We start from the raw sequence: 20905 nt of genomic DNA, 5'->3' as shown, positions 1-20905 counted from the left end.
AAAAAAAAAAAAAAAAAGAGTGATTGCAAATTGACTAGTAAACTTGCAAATTAACTAGTATGGGTCCTGACACAGTAAACGATAAATGGTATGTGAACAAAGGGATAAATTGCAGTTAGAGAATGCAGTCCTTTTTTTTTTTTTCTTGACATGTTCACTTTGTACTAGAGTATATCTAATTGTGGATTATTTCATGCATTTATTAGACTTATCTATTTTTCTCTCTTAAGGAAGCATTAGTTCTCTAGTGTTCAAATGTAATTACATGGGAAGGACAGTTATGCCCAAACGAGATAGAATAATTTAGACAAGATTTGATAATAGCATTCTCCATAATTCTTTTTAAAAATCTGTTGCCGAAAAAAAAAAAAAAATAGCAGGCCAAAGTGTAAGTCTAACAGAAACTGTGTAATTAGCAATTATTCAAATGGATTACGTTTCCAAGAAACTTCCTGTAATGGAACAAACAGTAGCCTGCCTGTTAAAATTATACACTTCATGTTGAAAATTAGGGCCAGACAGTATCAAGGAGTTCTCACTGGCTTGTATTGTCAAATCAGGGCCCGGTTCAGGGTCAAGGTTCTCCCTAGCTTTAGATGAAATTTATATAAATGTAATTCCCCTTCAAACTCTTGCACTACTGGCCAGAGTTGGGAAAGAAACTTAGTGCTCATTATGTTATTTTGCAGCCAGGTTAAAATTATAAATTAAATTTTAAAAAATAATCTTTAAAACATTAGATCTCCTTTGCTTGGGTCTGTAAGCCTTGGAAGCTAAGACAGAGGAACACACACACACACACACACACACACACACACACACACACACACGCACACGCACGCACAGGCACACACAGAGTTGTATGCACACATTCACATGTAGAGAGAGGGGGAGGGGATACATTTAAAGAGAAAGTTAAATAATAATCTTTTCTCCCATCTTTAGTCTTATTTTTCTGAAATAATGAATATTACTGTTGGAGCCCATTTAGGTTTCCTGGTAGCTTTATCCAATAGGTCTGCATAAAGAGGATGATTGGACCACAGGCCTGAGTATCAAGTGTTTGGAAGGGTCTACACTTGGCTGTATTGAGAAGGGGGAGATCTTTTGCTCCTCCTCTTGGCATTGTGATAAAAGAGCCCTTTGGAATAAAGTTCCAGGGCTAGTAGGTTGAGATCCAGGCCCTCCTGAGACTATCCTATGTTTCTGTCTTTCCTCTCCTCATCTAGGTATATCTTTCTAGCTAATATTTCTCATTTCTCCGTACTCAAGAGTACCCTGGGTCATAAAAGTGGCGGCTGGCCCACCACACATTACCCAGTGTGTTTTCTTTTAAATTTGTTATTTATTGATTTATTCATTTTGTGTGGAGGGGCAGTTTTACCTCAATATATATCTGTGTACAACCATGTGTCTGCCTACTGCTGGAGAGGGTCAGAAGAGGAGGTCAGCTCTTTGGGACTGGCATTAACAGACAATCAAAAGTTACCATGTGGTTGCTGGGATTTGAACTTTGGTCCTCTGGAAGAGTAGTCAGTGCTCTTAAGTGCTGAGTCATTTCTCCAGTTCATGTTTTCGTTTTGAAATATTGTAACTATCATCTGCATTTTGCTTTTGTTGTTATTGTTATCAGTATCTCTTAGTTCCCCTTCGGTTTAGAACTATAGCTCACATGCTCTGCTCATACAGGACACTATATTTCAAGAGAAGCATCTTTTTTTTTAAGTAAAGATGCATCAGGATTGTTCGCTGAGACACTGAGGCTGTATCTGGTTTTTATTACATTTTTTTGTTATCACAAAGAATGTACCAATAAACAAGCACATGTTACAACATTTGCAAAATCTTAAAATGAGATTTCTTCAATGTTTAGCTATTTTAGGGTAATTTCAGACTGCCACCACATCTCTCAAAGAGATTAGAAGAAATGAATGATCCGTATGGACAGGAAACTTTGGTGATAACAATAAAAGAACGTATAAATCAAAGGTAAGTCATTTATGTCAAAAGTGTTCCAATTCACTTCTGCAATGTAGGGCTTTGCATAACCTCCATAAATCATTTCTCGATCTGTCAAAAGAGACACAAAGTACCCATACTCATTTGAAATCCTTGGGGTGTGTACTGGCTGGTTTTGTGTGCCAGCTTGACACAAGCTGGAGTCATCAGAGAGGAAGGAGCCTCAGTTGAGGAAATGCCTCTGTGAGATCCAGCTGTAAGGCATTTTCTCAATTAGTGAACAACGGGGGAGGGCCCAGCCCATGGTGGGTAGTGCCTTCCCTGGACTGATAGTCTTGGGTTCTACAAGACAGCAGGCTGAAAAAGCCATTATGAGCAAGCCAGTAAGCAGCACCCCTCCATGGCCTTGGCACCAGCTCCTGCCTCCAGATTCTGCCCTGTTTGAGTTCCTGTCCTGATTTTTTTTAGTGTTGAACAGCAATGCTGAAATACAAGTCAAATAAACCCTTTCCTCCCCAATCTACCTTTTGATCATGGTGTTTTGTAGCAGTAATAGAAACCCCAACTAAGATAGGGTGTTTCTAAAAGTGTGGTTCCTAGAAGCACACCAGTAGGGTGCCTGTGTGTTTTTATTTTACGGATTCCATTGCCCTACCCCCTAAGAGACTTTTATTCAATATACTCAGTAGGGCCCAGGTCAATTTACTCCTCAGCAAGAATTCCCAGATGATGAAAATCCCTGAGTAGGCTCTGCTGACTCCCCATGGGAGGCCTTATCCTTGTCAGAAGAGGGAATGAGGGGTGGGTTGGGAGGAGAAACCTGGGGGTGCTGGAGGAAGGAAGAGAGGGGGATCTGTGGTTGGTATGTAAATTGAATAAAAATTTTTAAAAATTAAAAATTAAAAAAAGAAAATCCCTGAGTAAACCTACTCACCTCCTATTTATAACACATAGATGGGTAGTTGTACAGATGATTAAAAAAAATCATTTAAGAATAGTTTTCCGGGCTGGAGAGATGGCTCAGGGGTTAAGAGCACCGACTGCTCTTCCAGAGGTCCTGAGTTCAATTCCCAGCACCCACATGGTGGCTCACAACCATCTGTAATGACATCTGGTGCCTTCTTCTGGCCTGCAGTCAAACATGCTGTATACATAATAAATAAATAAATCTTAAAAAAAAAGAATAGTTTTCCAATGAGTATAATCCATGAAAAGGAGAAAATGTCTCTGTGATATTTTATGAGATTCAAGTTTCAGGTTACTGTGGCATAGCTGTGCCCATTCATGCCACCTAGTTTCAGGGTTTCAGCAACGTTTCAGGAACAGAGAGAAAGGAAGAATATCATTCTTTATCTTTCTTTTAAAGCATGTGGATGTGGATGTGTGTGTGCATGTCAGAGGACAACCTGTAGGAATCAGTTTTCTTCATCCACCATATGAGTCCAGGCATCAAACTGAGGTGTCCAGGCTTTTCAGCAAACATTGCACTCACTGAGCCATCTTTCCGGCCTCCCCTTTTCCTACCCTTGACAGTACCATGGACACAGAACTTCCTTACCTCAGAAAGCAGCAGTATAATGAGTGCTGACCATGTGTAGTTGGGTTGCCAGGGTCCACTGGGTGTGGCAGGGACTCATCTCTACTTTTACTAACATTGTATAAATGAGGATACTTTTGATTTTTGTAGTATGATCTCCAAATATTTATGAACTCAGAAGTTAATTCAAATATTAAAAACAAAGAATGCTCCCTATCTGGGCAGAACAACTAAAGACTACAGGCCACTAGGTATAATCTGTATGCACTGTAGTATTTTTATTTCTACATTAAGTCATCTTAATTCCAAACCTTTACTGTGACTCACTAGATGGAAACCTATAACCAGAATCAGGACTATCCTGTGAACTGATGCCAAGCTTTGCAATCATCTTTGGTTGATGAGAGCTCTAAAGTTACTTTCAGAAGTTGTCTCACCTGGAAGACACTTAGGGCATCACCAAGGCTAATAGCCTCCTCGTGCTTGTTATAAAACATGCCTGCTTCCTATTATTGCAGACAGTCTTGCTGGGACCCATAACACTGATAAGTGCTTTCTGTTAACTTAAAAGCATATTTTTGTAGCTTTTCCAGGAATATCTTGATGTTTTTAATGGAACTATAATCCATTTCCTTATTTAATCTTCAATCATATAATGCTTGTTTATTGACTATAATGGTTCATGCACATTTACTAGTGGTCCCAGAATAAAACATCTTTTTAAAATTTGAAAACATTTTGGAGAAGAATGCACACACAAAAAATTTTTTAAATGCTACTTGTTTATTTGGAGTGTAAAATACAATGTTTAGAGTACTGCAATCCTGGGTGATATATCACTGTAATAAAATACTTTTAAAAATTAATCATTCTGACAATCTGAAAAGGTATTTAAGTTATTCAAGGATCTTAATGAAAATTAAACTAAAGAACCTTCAGATCTCATAAGAAATATTTTTTAATAAACAATGTTCTATATTTTCCATGAACATCTATTTAGAAAAACAGTACTTTGGGTGGAAATTTTAAATCAATCATAATTTATTACTCAAATTTGACATTTATGTGTTCTCGTTAGAGTTCATGGACTCTGCACAGAATAGGCATTATATTGAATATTTTCACTTCTTTAATATATAGTGTCATAAATAAGGAACAAGTTGTCTTTAGAGATCTGCCTGGGAGTGGAGAGTGTGAGAAACACGGCACATTGGCACTCAGAAGCAATTCTCCAAAGGACACAGCTGCATTAAATGCTTAGATGGAAGCAAAAACAGGATTGTGAGTTAAGAACTGTAAAACTTCACAAAAGATCAATTTAAAAAACATTGCAAAAACTGTGTACAATGTAGACTCATTTAGGCTCAATTAGACTGTTACACGCAAAAGACATTACTGGGAGACCAGTGAAACTGAAGTCTTGAGCTAACATTAATATTCCAACACAGCTTCCTTAGCGTTGACAAAGGCATCCAAGGAATGTGAGATGTGAGGAGGAAACTGAGATAAGACATGTGTGGGACTTCTCCTTTTGCTACCTTTCTGTAACTCTAAAATCATCCCCAGTTTGAAAGTATATTTGTAATATACTTTGTGCCTTTGAAGCATTGAACACCATAGGGTGAGCTAATTAAATTAACATGCCATTAAGTGTTTTTTTGCTCATGTACGGATATTTGAACATAATTTACTTATTTAGATCTTTCCTTCAGTTGATAACCCTGCATTCAGAATTTAGAAGGACAAAACTACATGTGGAATTTAAGTTTGCAAACATTCTGTTGATGTTTAAAGCTGGACCTACTGGTGTATGTTGCAGGATATTGATCATGCTGTGAACCCTGAGATTGTGTTATTTACTGGAAAAACCTGTTTCTAGTTGTGGTGTGGCTCAGCCCTAGCACATACCTCTAATCCAAGAGCTTTCTGCTTGAATATTGTAAACAGAATTAAATAAAGTCAACCACAAGTCAAGAGGCAGAGCAAGCAACCAGTTGACAGGAAGTGAACATAGAATGATTAAGAAAAAACCAGAGAGTAAGCGGGAATCAGGAGGATGGAGGGAGAGAGATGCACAGGAAGTAGAAGGGAAGGACACTGAGTTTGAGGAGTCTTATTTGAGATAGCATAGAAGAAAGAAAGTTTTCTGAGACACATCAGCTGAGGTGGAGGAAGGTCAGCTGGGTGCTTTCTCTGCCTCTCTGAGCTAGCGGGATTTCACCCCAGTATCTGGCTCCTGAGTCTTTATTGATAAAATCAAATCAAACGATTGAGTTTTTTTAAAAAAAAAAAACAATAGGTATATGCCTGTGACCCCAGCACTCAAGCTGAGCAAGAGGCTAGTGAGTTTGAGGCCAGCCCACACTGTATTATGGCAGGACTGTCTTTAAAATTTTCAAGTATTTAAACATTTTGTCTAAAATATTTAGAAATTCTGTCACTGTAGTAGTAGCACTCACCCATGATCCTAGTACTGGAAGCCTGAAGCAGTATGATCAGGAAATCAAGGCTAGCCTTAACTACATAGTAAGTCCAAGATATCCTGGGCTCCATGAGAAGCTGTGACAAAACACAAACTAAAATATATATATATATATATATATATATATATATATATATATGCATATTCTTTTTAACACACTTTATTTGAAAGACACAAGTGGAAAAGTTAGAACTTTGGTTCTTATGTGCTTTTGTTATTTTTAAATGTCCATTTATACCCCTGAGGTATGTCTTTTACGATCACCTATGCCTCATCTCCAGAAGCAGACATGTGCCCCTTCAACCTCAATACCAGTGTGAATCCTTAGGGCCATGTTCTCACAAATGGGAACCTTTAGAAAGGTGGTGATGGCTTTCTGTGAACATGCCGGAACCAAGCTCCTTCCTGGGAATGGAAGAGATCCTCATGTGCAGGAAGCTGGGGATGAACTCATCCACAGATCTCCACTGGCTGTTCACATGGTTTTGGTCCACTTGGAAAATGTATGGCAACTATCAGTATCCTTCAGGGCTCCAACTCCAGAGACACTGAGAAGTTAACTATGGAGGAAGTCTGAGAACTAGGCAAGTGTAACTCTTCTCCTTTCATAATTAAAATGAACAGGGGGACATTTGCCTTGAAGGTTCCAGAAATTTCGATGTATACACAAAGAGTTGCGTTAATGAATAGCACCAGCTGTGGGCTGCAAATTCTGCAGATAGTAGAAAGAAAAACAGTGTTGTGGCCAGAGATTCAGAAGTGGGATACTCTTTCCTTGATGGGTTCAGTCATTAATTTTTTTTCTTGGGGTTTTAACCTTCAATGTTCTTGGCACTGTACCAGCATTCATTGTTCTGAGAAGCCATGAAAGGCACGTCAGATTCTAATTTCTTGGTACACTTAATTTGCCACCATAAAGAGCAAAGCAAACCTGTGTCAGCAGGAGCAATTTTAGTGAAACAAAAAAATCAAAACCCAATGTCAAGACCTTGGGAAATAATTCATCCTCTCTATCCTAGCTTCATGCCAATGTATAATCAGTAATATTAAGTAATTTGGGTTTATTAAAATAGGCACATGTATGACACATTAGATAGTTGCTAAACACCATGATCTGATTTGTCTCTTGGTGTGGGAGATAACAAGATCAGTGTTCAAGCATTTAGATTTATGTTAACTGTTTTGGAACCAACAATAATTACAAAAAAAAAAAAAAACACACAGTAAAATGAAATGGAAAATGCAAGATAAGCTTCAGCATAAATTAGAGGAGGCTAGAGAGGTAGCTCAGTGGTTAAGAGCATTGGTTGCTCTTACAGAAGACCGGGGTTCAATTCCCAGCACCCACCTCGTAGCTCACAATTGTCAGTAACTCCAGTTCCAGTGTATCCAGTTTCCTCACACAGACATGCAAGCCAAACATCAACACACATTAAAAAAAAAATGCAGAGAAAATAAATTGTAATCTTGAGGCACGTTGCCACTATATGGAAAAATCAGAACACATTTTTATTTTGTTTTGCCTTGTTGATTATGCCTACTGAGATTTAATAATTAAAAGGAAGTCATGGCTTCAGAAAAGAACATGTCAAAGTTAGGTAGCTGTATTTGTATTCACAATATTTTGCTTAATGAGGATCTGAATTTGGAGTTTGATATAAGCAATCTATAGGAAACTAGGGTTATTTTAGCAGCAATTGGTGACAAGTTTTTATTTATAAAAATAATTTATGTATTTACATTTTTTACAAAAATTGTAGGCAGAGGAAAACAGAAAAAAATCAAATATTTCCAATTAATTATATATATATAATATATATGATACATGATAACAAGATGGCATGTAAGAATGGCATATATTTTAACATGAAGCTAGAAACAATAAGAAATTGAAATAGCCACATAGTCAAGCAATAGTAGTTGAAAATTATTTTTAGCATCAAATTACCTTTTAGATCAGTTTTGGGTCCCTTACTTCTTTTATACAGCATCCAGTACATTTCCTCATTGTATCCATGAAATTACAATTGCTTCATTCTCTAACTTTTGGCATGTCTTTTCTGTTCAGTTTCCAGCTCCAGGAGGATTGGAATATCATGTCTTCTTGGTAACTCTATAGTTAATAATTACAACAGCATTTTGAAGATGGCCCTTCTCACCAAAGACACATTGAACAGATAACAATGAGATGATTTGCCTAAGGGCTGCTTATACTAGAATTCAAATTCAGTCAGCTGCCTGCTTATGCTCTTTGAGTTTGTGGTGGCTTTTCCGCCTTTGGATGGGTCTATTTTTGAGATGGAGATAAATATATCCTGCAATAGCCTCTGTTTCCCCTGTTGGACTATAAACTCTAATTCTTGTCATCAAAGTCTTTGAGAAAAGTTTTCTGACTTTGACCTAGACCACTGTGACTTTAGCACTGTTCTCAAGAAGAACTTACTGAAATCTGTTCTGCGCAACACAAGAGCCATGTGGACAATGATCCCAGAAGGTTTGTCTAGTGTGTCTGGGATACTGCATTTTCTATATTATTCAATGCAATTGATCTAAATACTGTCATATGGGCAGCAATGAGTCTGTTGTACATCAGGAGTTCAAAACAAACAGTTGAACAGCCCTCATGTAGAAATAGTAAGTAATTATACATATCCAAGAAAAATATGTACTAAACCATACATTCAGTTTATTGATTTTTGGGGTGATATATACACTTATTACATATTTAAATATACACATAAACATGCATGTATAGGTGAATTAAATTCCTCAGTAACAGAAACTATCAAAATGCCAATACTTTGAAAATATATAAAGACAAGAGATAATTCATTGAATCTGATAGTTTCACAGAAACTCATTGAAAATAAGCATTGGTTTCGTTGACAGATGGAAAAAAAATTATCTGAAGATATAAGCCCTTCTTTGTATTTTTGAAAAAAAAATACCACTTATTTGCAAAGAACTTCTTGAAATAATCTAGTGGCCCCTCAGAGTAAAATGTGCTACGGTGCAGTAGGAAAATGTGGGATACATGAACAAGTAACTAGGGCAGCACCATTTAGCAACATCCTCAAACAGCACCCAAGTAGGTATTAGAGTGAACTGGGAAGTGGAGGTTCAAAATGCAGAGTGAGATTTAAAACGGTCACACCCATAGGAGACTGCAAGTCTTTAAAACGACAGGCATTTCAAGGGAATCCTGAAATATGTACTATTTAGGATTAAAATTGTTTGGTTCTGTTATTCATAAGACTTAAATAACAAAATTGAAAACTGGAGTGTATGTGCTTTCTTTTCATGCTTTTGGTGTTTCTGACATGAATGAAATAATATCTCTCCAAGTAAAACTACTTTGGCTGCCTTCTTGTTTCAAAATGAGTTTATCATTAGGGAAAAGTTTAAAATCACGATAGACAAATAATCCCTTAATGCTTTTCCTGGCTAACAAGTAATTCGTCAAAGCAATCCAATTTCTAAATAGCACACAAATCCTGCAAGACGGTGAGCCAATGCATCTGTTCCTTCTGTATTTAGACTGTATATGAACATCTTTTATTTGGGGTTGGGAAAGCCAATCCTGAGGTTGAACTCTTGAGTAGGGTAATTTAGCATTAGAGACAGAATATTGCTTATGATTTCTCTCATGTGTGCTTTGCAATATTTAAATTTCTTCGGATTTACTTATCTTGTGTAGGAATGTTTTGCCTGCATATATGTATGTGCACCAAGTGCAAGCCTGGTGCTGACAGAGGCCAGAAAAGGGTGTTCAATCCCCTAGAACTGGAGTAATGGATGGCTATGAACCAATTAGTGGGTGCTGGGAACTAAACCAGGTTTTCTGTAAAAGCAAGTGCTCTTAACCACTGAGCCATTTTACCAGCCCTACTTTGCAATATTTTTTTAAACTAATCTGTGGCCTATGTTTTTCTTTGTCTAGGGCCTTTTAAAGAGCAGACATCTTCATTTTTTTTTTTTTTGTTTTGTTTTGTTTTTTTTTTCGAGACAGGGTTTCTCTGTGTAGCTTTGCGCCTTTCCTGGAACTAACTTGGTAGCCCAGGCTGGCCTCGAACTCACAGACCTGGCTGTGAGTTCAGCCCAGGCCTGGCTCTGCCTCCCGAGTGCTGGAATTAAAGGCGTGCGCCACCACCAGCCGGCATCAATTATTTTTTAAGAGGTTCTCACTCTATTGTCTATGTAGACCAGGTTGGCCTGAACTCACAGAGATCTACTTGCCTCTACCTCTCCCGTGCTGAGATTAAAGGTATGTACCACCCTGTCCAGCCACTTTCAGTTTTTTTTTATCATGATTTTTGTAGTCTAACAAATATTTGTAAAATCAGAAGACACAAGATTTTCTCTTGCATTTTCTTCTAGAGACAGTTTAATTTCCATTGGATATAACTTAATCATGTGAAAGCATTGCCTGGGAAGAGTATTGATGGATGGTTAAAAGTCCATGGCACAGAAGTAGCCCATCTTCCAGGTCAACTGCTTTGCTTGTCTTCTGCTCTGGGAAGTACATTAAAATTTTAAAAAGAAAAGGGAAAGTGCTGTGGATGATTGATTGATAAATAAAGTGCTGATTGGCCAGTAGCCAGGCAGGAAGTATAGGCGGGACAAGGAGAGAGGAGAATTCTGGGAAGTGGGAGGCTGAGGCAGAGAGACACTGCCAGCTGCCATGATGAGAAGCAGATGTTAAGATTCGTGGCAACTTAAAGATTAATAGAAATGGGTTAATTTAAGATATAAGAACAGTTAGCAAGAAGCCTGCCACGGCCATACAGTTTATAAATAATATAAGTGTCTGTGTGTTTGATTGGGTCTGAGTGGCTGTGGGACTGGCAGGTGAGAGAGATTTGTCCTGATCATGGGCCAGGCAGGACCAGGAAAACTCTAGCTACAAAAGTGGTTTTGCTTTATTTTAATCTGTTTAGTTCAGTAAATGTTAAACAAATGTGTGGGACTGGACAAGGGTCCCTGTCAGAATTTGGAGATGTAAACTTGATATGAAAGTGAGCCTTGACAGGACACTGTTTATGTAAGCCAATGAGTTCTCAGAAAGGTCTATTAACTTTCATTGTTATAATGAACTACCCAAAGTAAGTTACATATACAGATAAAAGGTTTATTTTGGCTCACAGTTTTGGAGTTCCTGGGCATGATTTAAATGGCCCCACTGCTTTGAGCTTTTGGTAAACAAACACATTTAGCTCATGACCACAAAGCAAAAAGCATGAACAGTGTCAGAGGTCCATGATTTTCCAAGGACACATTTCCAGATATACAAAGATTTTATGCTTAGCTATAGGTCTTATGGATTCAACCACCTGCTGACAACATAGGCCTTCGAGGAACAGTCAACCCCCAAACTACCATGGGATGTGATAGATGATGTTCTTATTCCTCTAGTGTGGTGGACGATGTGAGAGCGGAACATTAGGAAATCCTTTGCACAGGACTCAAAGTCCATTAGCCTGGAGACTGTGAAGGCATTAAGTAGAATTGGAAGAGACTGTTTCACCCAGAGGAAATGTGCAAGCGTCTATTAACTCTCTGCCTAAAGCACTGGGGCAAAGAAAGACCGAAGGGGGGATTTTACACTGCTTTCTCTACCTCTTCTAGAGTGCACTGGAGAAAAACAAAACAAAAGAAAGCCTCAAGAGGCAGACACCAAAGCATAATCCTGCTTGATTGGAATACCCATCTTCCAATTTACCACTCTACTCTGGCATGCAGGAATTTTCTCTCAGCTCTCTCCCCCAAGAAACTGAAGAGTTGTAGAGCCCTTAGCCAGAGAAGCCCTCCTGGCAAGGTCCTTGCCTTGCCCTATATATAGAAATGTCCTCCCTTCCTCAGCTTGTGACTTGAGCCCATCTCCTTCACTGCCATACTATGAGTGATGTGTGATTGGACACTTACAGCCAAGGTTGGAAAACTTGGATGGTTATGTACAGTCCCAATTCCTCCATTGCCCACTTGAGAACAGTCCAGCTAGAGCAGAGTTGTCCTTTCCCACCCTTGATTAAATAAGCCATTAGTTATATCCAAACGGAGATGATTAGTGAGACACATTTCTGCTAACGGTGTCATTAAGTGTCATTATAGTCCTTCTGCAAGCCAAGCAGCATCAGTGTCTCCTCAGCTAATTTGTGACTAATTGACTCCGCAGCTCTGTTAAAAGCTAGGACAGCCTTCTCTGCCTCCTGTCTGTTGGAGTACCTGGGAGCAGACCTCTGTGACAGAGTCACTTACCTTTATCTCAATGGAACAGAGCCTAGCTGCCCATTTCTCATTGTCTTGGGAACTATGCAAGGGTGCCAGGATGTCTTTATAGCTGAGGATGTCTCTATTTAGTTCAGGATTTGTAGCTGTTGCATAGGTATGAGGAGGAAATCTAGTGGGTTGCATTTGTGTTTCCGCTTCTAATTGCGGACAGAACATTACAGTTTCTGAGGAAGAGTGTTACCTTTCCTATAGCCAGTGAGAAGGCTTGAGGGGGCATTAAAATGTAAATAAAATGGAAACCTACATAATATGTCATGATGTAATCTACCTGACGTTCTTCTCTTTCAGAGTTTGGGCTAATTTTTCATTTCCATAAAGGGCCAAGTGTGTTCATGTCCTTCCTTTCCCATGAGCATATTCTGGATGCCGTCACTACCAGGCAGAGGACAGATAACATCACATATATTCTGCCTTTCCAGGTCGAACACAAAGGTTTTTAAATGAAGTGCACTAAAGTGCACTGCATAGAGTATTGTGGAAACATAATAAAAATAAAGTGGTCCAAATGCGCAGGAAGGGTAAGAAATATTGAGGACGGCATAGAACAGTGTTGACAGCAAGAGAAAGGGACGTTAGCCTTTTTTGGAACAGGAATCAGAGAACAAAATCCAGATGGCGGTAACAATGATTAACATTTTCTGGGTAATTTGAAAAATCTCCTTAGATAGAGCACAGCAAAAGATTACGCTGACGAAGTAGCCAGCACTGTAGGGGATTTGAATGTCACACTTCAGGCTTTCACACATTTTTTTCTCATATGAGGAATCTAGATTTAAAACATCTGTCATGTATCTATCCTCTACCTATCCATCCATCCATCTATTTACTCATCTGTATGATATGAAAGTAGAAGAGGAACTTTGTTGAGGAATGAAAGGATCTAAAGACTCTTAAAGGGATGGAAGAGGGAGGAACAAGTTAATAGAGGTTAGAAAAATGTTGCATACCCAGGCTTCTGGAATCCGGTGCCTGTGGTGTGACCTGCCTAGGCTCAGTGTGCCGGGCTCTGCTGACTCCCCATGGGAGACCTCGATTTGGGGGATGTGGGGATGTGGGGTGGCTTGGGAAAGAGGGCTGGCGTGGGAGAAGGGAGGAGGGAAGATCTGTGGATAGTATGTGGAGTGAGTAGAAAATTTCTTAATAAAGAAAAATGAAAAAAAAAAAAGAAAAATGCCGCATACCATGTTTCCTCTTGTGTAATCTAGACAGACACACATATGCATGCATACACACACAATGCATGATGCAAAAACACAACAGGGGAGCTTTTCTAATACGGGGGAGGAATTGAATCAGTGGGAGGAAGCACAATGATTATATAAGAATGAAAATGTCATAATTAAACCAACGATTTTGTACAGTAAAATATTAAAAGCACTATCGGGCTTCCTTATAAGGAAATGGGATGTCAGTAGATAGGCAGGCTTGGGAGCCAGATGCCAAAGAACACAAAATTATCATTTGGGTGCCCTGGATTTAGAAATTTAGGATGGGATTAGACACGAGTGGTAGTCAAGAGACATGGAGCAAGCAGAGTGAACCAGATTTAATGATTCATGGGAGACTTGTAGAATGATTTCTGGGTTTAGACGGAAATTTCCTTTCACAGAAAGAAAGAGAGGGAAGGTAGGATTGGCAGGAACATTCCATTTTAAACACGCTGATTTTAGGATAATAATCCAAGATTTCCTGAATGAATCCTCATGGCTTGAAAAGAAGTCTACCTCTTTAGCAAGGACATTAAAGATCCTTACTATCAAAACTCACCAACCTCTCTGGTTATCTCCACACTCGGTATTTGGATTAGTAAACTTCCAAACCCGTGTTGTTGCTATGCTGTTTCATGTTTATGTGATGATTGTTGCTTATTTAATATTTTGAGATTTCTACATGCAAGAATTCTTTTGTTGTTGTTGTTGTTGTTGTTGTTGTTTTGTTTTGTTTTGTTTTCAAGACAGGGTTTCTCTGTGTAGTTTGGTGCCTGTCCTGGATCTCACTCTGTAGCCCAGGCTGGCCTCGAACTCACAGAGATCTGCCTGGCTCTGCCTCTCTAGTGCTGGGATTAAAGGCGTGCGACACTACCACCCGGCTTCTATATGCAAGAATTCTTAATAACAGATCTCTCCTTTTCATAGCCCTATGTTTCCCCTACTTAGTAGGTATGCAATAGTTATAAACAAGTTAAGAAGTCTGACTAATGTTACACATCTAATAAGGGACAAAATTAGAATTCAAGATACATCAGTTTCATTCTTGAAACTGTCACTTTTAATCATTAGAACCGTCATACTTAACACCTCATCTGCTTGATCTGGCATCTACTTCTAAAAACACAAGAAAAAGGACCAGTGATGAATTTTGAATTTGTCAGTTGGTTTTGGTCTCTCAGATGCTTCAATCAGGTGGTCACTCCCCAGGCCTTGAGACCGTCTTCCTGGTGATGCTACACCCTGGTCTGTGTGCTTTGCTTCTATGTGTTTCTCCACAGGTCCCTCCTGCTGGGGTTCTTCTGCAGTCAAGACTTGTTTTCTCATTCTCCTTTCTCATCCTTTTTACGATGAGTGAGCTTCATAGACTCCGTTCAAGTCTATTTCCATGGAATAATTTTTAAATGTGGAAGCAATTATCATGTGTGTGCTGTGATCCTTAACTGACTTGTACATTTGAACACCTAAACAGTTTGCTAAATCGGGTATATCCAAATTAGTATGTGGAGGTTGCCTCCCCCTGCAAACACTGTGCATTAGTGAGCTTTGGTGCTATTTTATGTCACACTAGACACATAGCTCACCAAAGAGCCAGAGAAGCACAGCCATAATTTATATTCGACTTATTTACCTTCTGAAGGCTGAAAAAAAATGCTCCAGAGAAATGAGAAGTTGATCCTAGAAAAAGGAATCCATGGGAACTTCTCACAAGATTTGGGCTTGTGAATGGTGGTGGGAAGATTCAAAGTCATGGAATCCTCTTTGGGAGAGGATGTTATTAAGAATCTGAGAAGGTTCAAAGCCTAATCTTTTTTTCTTTTTATTATTATTAAGAAATTTTCTATTTTACATACCAACCACAGATCCCCCTCACTTCCCTCCTCCTGACCCCCAGCCTTCCTCCCTAACCCACCCCCCATTCCCACCTCCTCCAAGGCAAGGCCTTCCATGGAAAGTCAGCAGAGCCTAGTACATTCAGTTGGGCAGGTCCAAGCCCCTCCCCCTGCTGCACCAAGGCTGCACCCATCATAGGCACTGGCTCCAAGAAGCCCGCTCATGCACCAGGTATGGATCCTGATCCCACTGCCAGCCTTCCCCCGCCAAACAGTTCAAGCTAAACAACTGTCTCACCTATGCAGAGGGCCTAGTCCAGTTCCATGGGTGCTCCACAGTTCATGAGTTCTCACTAGTTTGGTTTGGTTGTCTCTGTATGTTTCCCCATCATGATCTTGATGTCCCTTGCTCATAGAATCCTTCCTCTCTCTCATTGACTGGACCCCTGGAGCTCGGCCTGGCACCTGGCCATGGATCTTTCCATTTGCTTCCATCAGTTACTGGATGCAGGCTCTATCGTGACAGTTAGGGCATTCACCAATCTGATTACCAGAGAAGGCCAGTTCAGGCTCCCTCTCCACTATTGCTAGTAGTCTGAGCTGGGGTCATTCTTGTGGGTACTTGGGAACTTCCCTAGCACCCTGTTTCTCCCTATTCCCATGATGTCTCCATCTATCATGGTATCTCTTTCCTTGCTCTCCCACTCTGTCCCTGTTCCAGCTCAAATATCCCATTCCCTTATGTTCTCATCCTCCATCCCCTACTTTCCATTGCCCCCCTTAACCCCCAGTTTGCTCATGAGATCTCATCTATTTCTCCTTCACAGGGTGATCCATGTGTCCCTCTTTGGGTCCTCCTTGTTAGCTAGCTTCTCTAGAGCTGTGGGTTTTAGTCTGGTTATCCTCAAAGCCTAATCTTAATCTTTAAATCTGATCACCAAGAGGATTGACAGTGAAGTCAGAGTACTTATAGATCAGAAGTAGCAGTCACTCCTACAGATAAAAAGAGGGAATAAGAATGGGTTTTCTATTGTGTCAATTAGATTGCTGAGTGAACTTTCCGAACATTGTAATCATGTAATTATTTATTTATTTAGAGTTTTATAATCTTCAAGGTTTTTTTGTTTGTTTGTTTGTTTTTGGTTTTTCAAGACGAAGTTTCTCTGTGTAGCCCTGGCTGTCCTGGAACTTGCTCTGTAGACCAGGCTGCCCTGGAACTCAAAGATCTGCTTGCCTCTGCCTCGGGAGTGCTAGGATTAAAGGTGTGCGCCACCTCCCAGCTTTTGAATCTTAAAGATTTAATCTAAGTAGTTTTGGAAGAAATGATTTTAACTCTCAGTTCTCTAAAACAAAAATTAAAGCAAATATCTATAATGTTAGGCAGAAATTCAAAATTTATAAGTGATTTTAGTTGTATATACCTTTTCTTTCATTTTAATGAGATATTTTAATGGTTTGCATAAAAAATTGCAAATATCCTATTCATCTACAAAACAGTTCTATCTTCTTGGAAAATCATGAGTTGTATTTATTTAGAGAAAGGACACGAGAGCATTATTGATTGCTTATGTTCTGTAGTATCATGTGTCCAGTGAAACCTTGTGTTTCTCAAAGAAATACTGAAAAGGTCAGAAGAACATTACAGAAAGCATTCAGATAACTAAGGGTAAAACAGCATCTTTAATAGCTAAATGGTTACATTTTTTCAGGCCAGAGGGCTTGACTTTGACACTGAAGTTTTTTAAATTTTATAGCTTTCTCTGTACCTATATTTATTTGGAGCAAGTTGTTTGACATGTGTATACCTCAACCTCCTCTTCAGTAAAGCAATAGAAATAATATAGTCCCTTCCTCTTAGGGTTGTTTTAAGGGTCATAAAAGTTTAAAAATGTAGAGTGCTTAGAGTAGTGCCTATCACAGAGGAGGCACCCAATAAATATCTAGTTGGCATTATTCTTATAATTCACCATGCCATTTGAACATTTAAAAGCTTTTAAATATTGAGCTGTTGCCAAGGACACTGTGTATGAATGATATGCATGTATGTAATAGAAATCTACAATTGGAGTCACCTCTAAAATTGTTTAACAGCCTGGGTCATTTGAGAAGATTCTTAAGAGAGTTGCTTATGAATTTGTTAACATATAATAAGCTTCTATGGTGATTGGGATGGCCAGTTAGAATAAGACCTTCAACACTCTCAATAAAAATGACATGTTCCTGCTCGCCAGGAAGGGCTTCTATAACACCTTAGGACTGCATATGAGGCCAACAGAATGGAAAATCTGAGGGGCTCTGTGAAATCTGGAGCAAGTTGCTTGACATGTGTATACGTCAACGAAAGTGGCCACATTTTTCTATTGCTGTCAAGGTGGCCACTTTGACATCTATTACTTTATACAAAGTGAGCAAGGGAATTTTTTATTATGCTATCTGTTTAAATTAGGTTTTTTTTTTTTTTTTTTTTTTTTTTTTTTTTTTGGTTTTTTTTTTTTTTTTTTGGTTTTTTCGAGACAGGGTTTCTCTGTGTAGCTTTGCGCCTTTTCCTAGAACTCACTTGGTAGCCCAGGCTGGCCTCGAACTCACAGAGATCCACCTGGCTCTGCCTCCCGAGTGCTGGGATTAAAGGCGTGCGCCACCACCGCCCGGCTAAATTAGGTTTTTGAATCATTCATAATTTCAGTGGAACTCTATACCTTTTGCATATTCTCGTTTAGAAGTGGTTTCTTTGGGATGGTGAAAAGAGTTCCCAGTATTTTGTGGGTTTTCTTTTAGATATATGGGGCAGCTAGGAAGCAGTATATACATACCTAGTGAGTGCTCATTTGTGCATCTTATGAAAGATATTTGAAATAATTTTCTGGACACATGTACGTAGAAGACTTTAGTTATGTAACTGATTGATTCTTAAGCCATTACCAGATCAGTTCTTTATATTTCCTGATGTTTTATGCACAAATATCTAGATAGGAGACTATGAAGGGTTTGAAATTCATTGTCACGTGATGTTTTTGGATCTTGTTTTCAACCACCAATGCCTTCACATGATGAGCAGAGCCAATAAATAAATTTCAGTTTCAAAGATTGTTTTTTGGAGAGTGGAGGAGCTTTTACTTAATATAGAAAATGTAACTCATAGGAATATATCTGCTGGGAGCCTAAATGGCAGAAAAAAAAAATGCTTTAGGCCAAAAGGCACTCACAACCATCTTAGATATCGACAGGACGAAGTTTAAAGTAACTTACTTCAAGTCTGAAAATGAAACACTGAATAAGGAGGATATATTTCATTAAGATGGACCTCCTTATGAATTCATTAAAAGTGTAATCATAATGGCAGTACAAGGCCAAATAAAATGTTTGTTACATAATGTTAAAGGAAAGGCTGAGAATATGGGGTAGTGGAATGGCTCAGTGGGTAAGGGTGCTTGCCACCCACCCAGAAGATGCAAGTCTGTCGACTTGTTTGGCTCCTGGAGCACACAAAAAAGATGAAAGGAGAGAACCAACTCAGAAAGGCTGTCCTCTCAGTGAGAACATGTACCTCGTGTGAACAGTGGTATACTCCACAACACCCCAGATAATAATAGAGAAATTTAAAGACTAAGAAGACAAACAAAAGGACATGTTCAGTGCTAAGGCAAATAAAAACAATGTATGCCTAAGAACAAATACAGACATTTGCTTCATAGTAAGAATAGGAAGTAATTTAATTTTTGCCTTTTTTTTAAATGGAGAGAAGTATGCAGTTTTTAATGCCATAACCATATTAGTCAAGAGACAATCCCCTTATTCATTTTTCATAGACTTGCAAAAATACCACCTCGTATGTTAAGGTAATTTGAACTTCGTCTAACAATTTTCTTAATAAATTCTGTGAAAATTTCAGTGCCAACTGATTTGCTACCATTATGATTATGAAAAGACAAACAGGAAAAGCCCATCATGTGGTATGTAGAGTTCAGCAAACAATATAAACACCCAATAATAAATTATGTTTTCCAAGTTGCAATATTTACTTTTTAGAAATTAGACAGCAACTACAGGCCATTATTATGTTTTATTCTTAAATTAGTTCCTTTATAGTAAAAAGACATAATCACATTCAATCAGGGGCAATGGTTATAACATGTAGTTTTAAACCCCAAATTCATTAACTGTCTTGAGCAATGTTTGCTACATGTACCAGCTGAAAGTGGATAGTATCTACCTAATTCTAGCCATTTTTGTATCTGTTCTTTGGTAGTGCCTAACAAGAGCTTAGTCTTGTCATTTTAGACACAGATGTCCTAAGCATGAAGCAAGACCTGAGTCCATTTAGGGCAAGGATGAGTGTTGAGTCCATGAGGTTTACAAGCTCTCTAGATTTGGAATGCATAGATATTATGGAGCCAGATAGGACTCTTTGTGTTGAGCATAAAGTTTTCTCAGAGAGCTACTTTAAGTCTGTGTTTCTCAAATACTGAACACATGGGGGTCTCCTTAAAACGATGATTCTAATTGAGTAGATTCTGAGGTAAGGCCTCTGATTCCACATTCTTATTAAGGCCTCTAGTGGTCCCAGCTACTAGTGTTCCCTGGAATATAGATTAGTGTTGATCAAGGTAACACAGCATGTAACAATGAAGTTGAGGTCATAGAATGTAACACTGAAGTTGAGGTCATGGTGTGCAATATTGAAGTTGAAGTCATAATGTATAACACTGAAGTTTCGGTCGCAGCATGTAACACTAAGTTGAGGTCATGGCATGTCACATTAGGTAGAGGTCATGATATGTAACACCAAGTTGAGGTTATAGCATGTAAAACTAAGCTGAGGTCATAACATGAAGTTGAGGTTATAGCAAGTTCCTTAGGGTTTCTTTTTTTATTATTAAGAATATTCACTTTATATACCAACTATTCACTTTATATACCAACCACAGATTCCCCTCCTCTTTCCACCCATCAGCTTCCCCATGCCAACCAACCCCCATTCTCACCTCCCCCAAGTCAAGGTCTCCCATGGGGAGTCAGCAGAACCTGACACACTCAGCTGAGGCAGGTCCAAGCCCCCCCCCCTCAAGCTGTGCAAGGTGTCACACCCTAGGCACTGGGCTCCAAAAAGCCCCGCCCATGTACCAGGGATGGATCCCAATCCCCCTGTCTAGGAGCTCTGAAACAGTTCAAGCTAAACAACTGTTTCACATATCCAGAGGGTCCAGTCCAGTCCTAACGGAGCTCTTCAGCTACTGGTCCACAGTTCATGGGTTTCCACTAGTGTGGCTGGTCGTCTCTGCACATTTTCCCATCATGATCTCTACATCCCCTGCCCACAGAATCTCTCCTCTCTCTCATGGATTGGATTCCCGGGCGTGGATCTCTGTGTCTGCTTCCATCAGTTACTGGATGAAGGCTCCATGATGACAGTTAGGGTATTCACTAATCTGGTCACCAGAATAGATCAGTTCATTAGTCCAAGGTGGGGTCATCCTTGTGGATTCCTGGGACCTTCCTCAGCACCCTTCCTGTTCCTATTCCCATGATGTCTTCATTTATCATGGTATCTCTTTCCTTGCTCTCTCACTCTGTCCCTGTTCCAACTCGAACCTTCTTATGT

Source organism: Peromyscus eremicus, chromosome 18, assembly GCF_949786415.1.
Source record: "Peromyscus eremicus chromosome 18, PerEre_H2_v1, whole genome shotgun sequence".
Taxonomy (NCBI): Eukaryota; Metazoa; Chordata; class Mammalia; order Rodentia; family Cricetidae; genus Peromyscus; species Peromyscus eremicus.
This window is presented reverse-complemented; position numbering follows the sequence as displayed.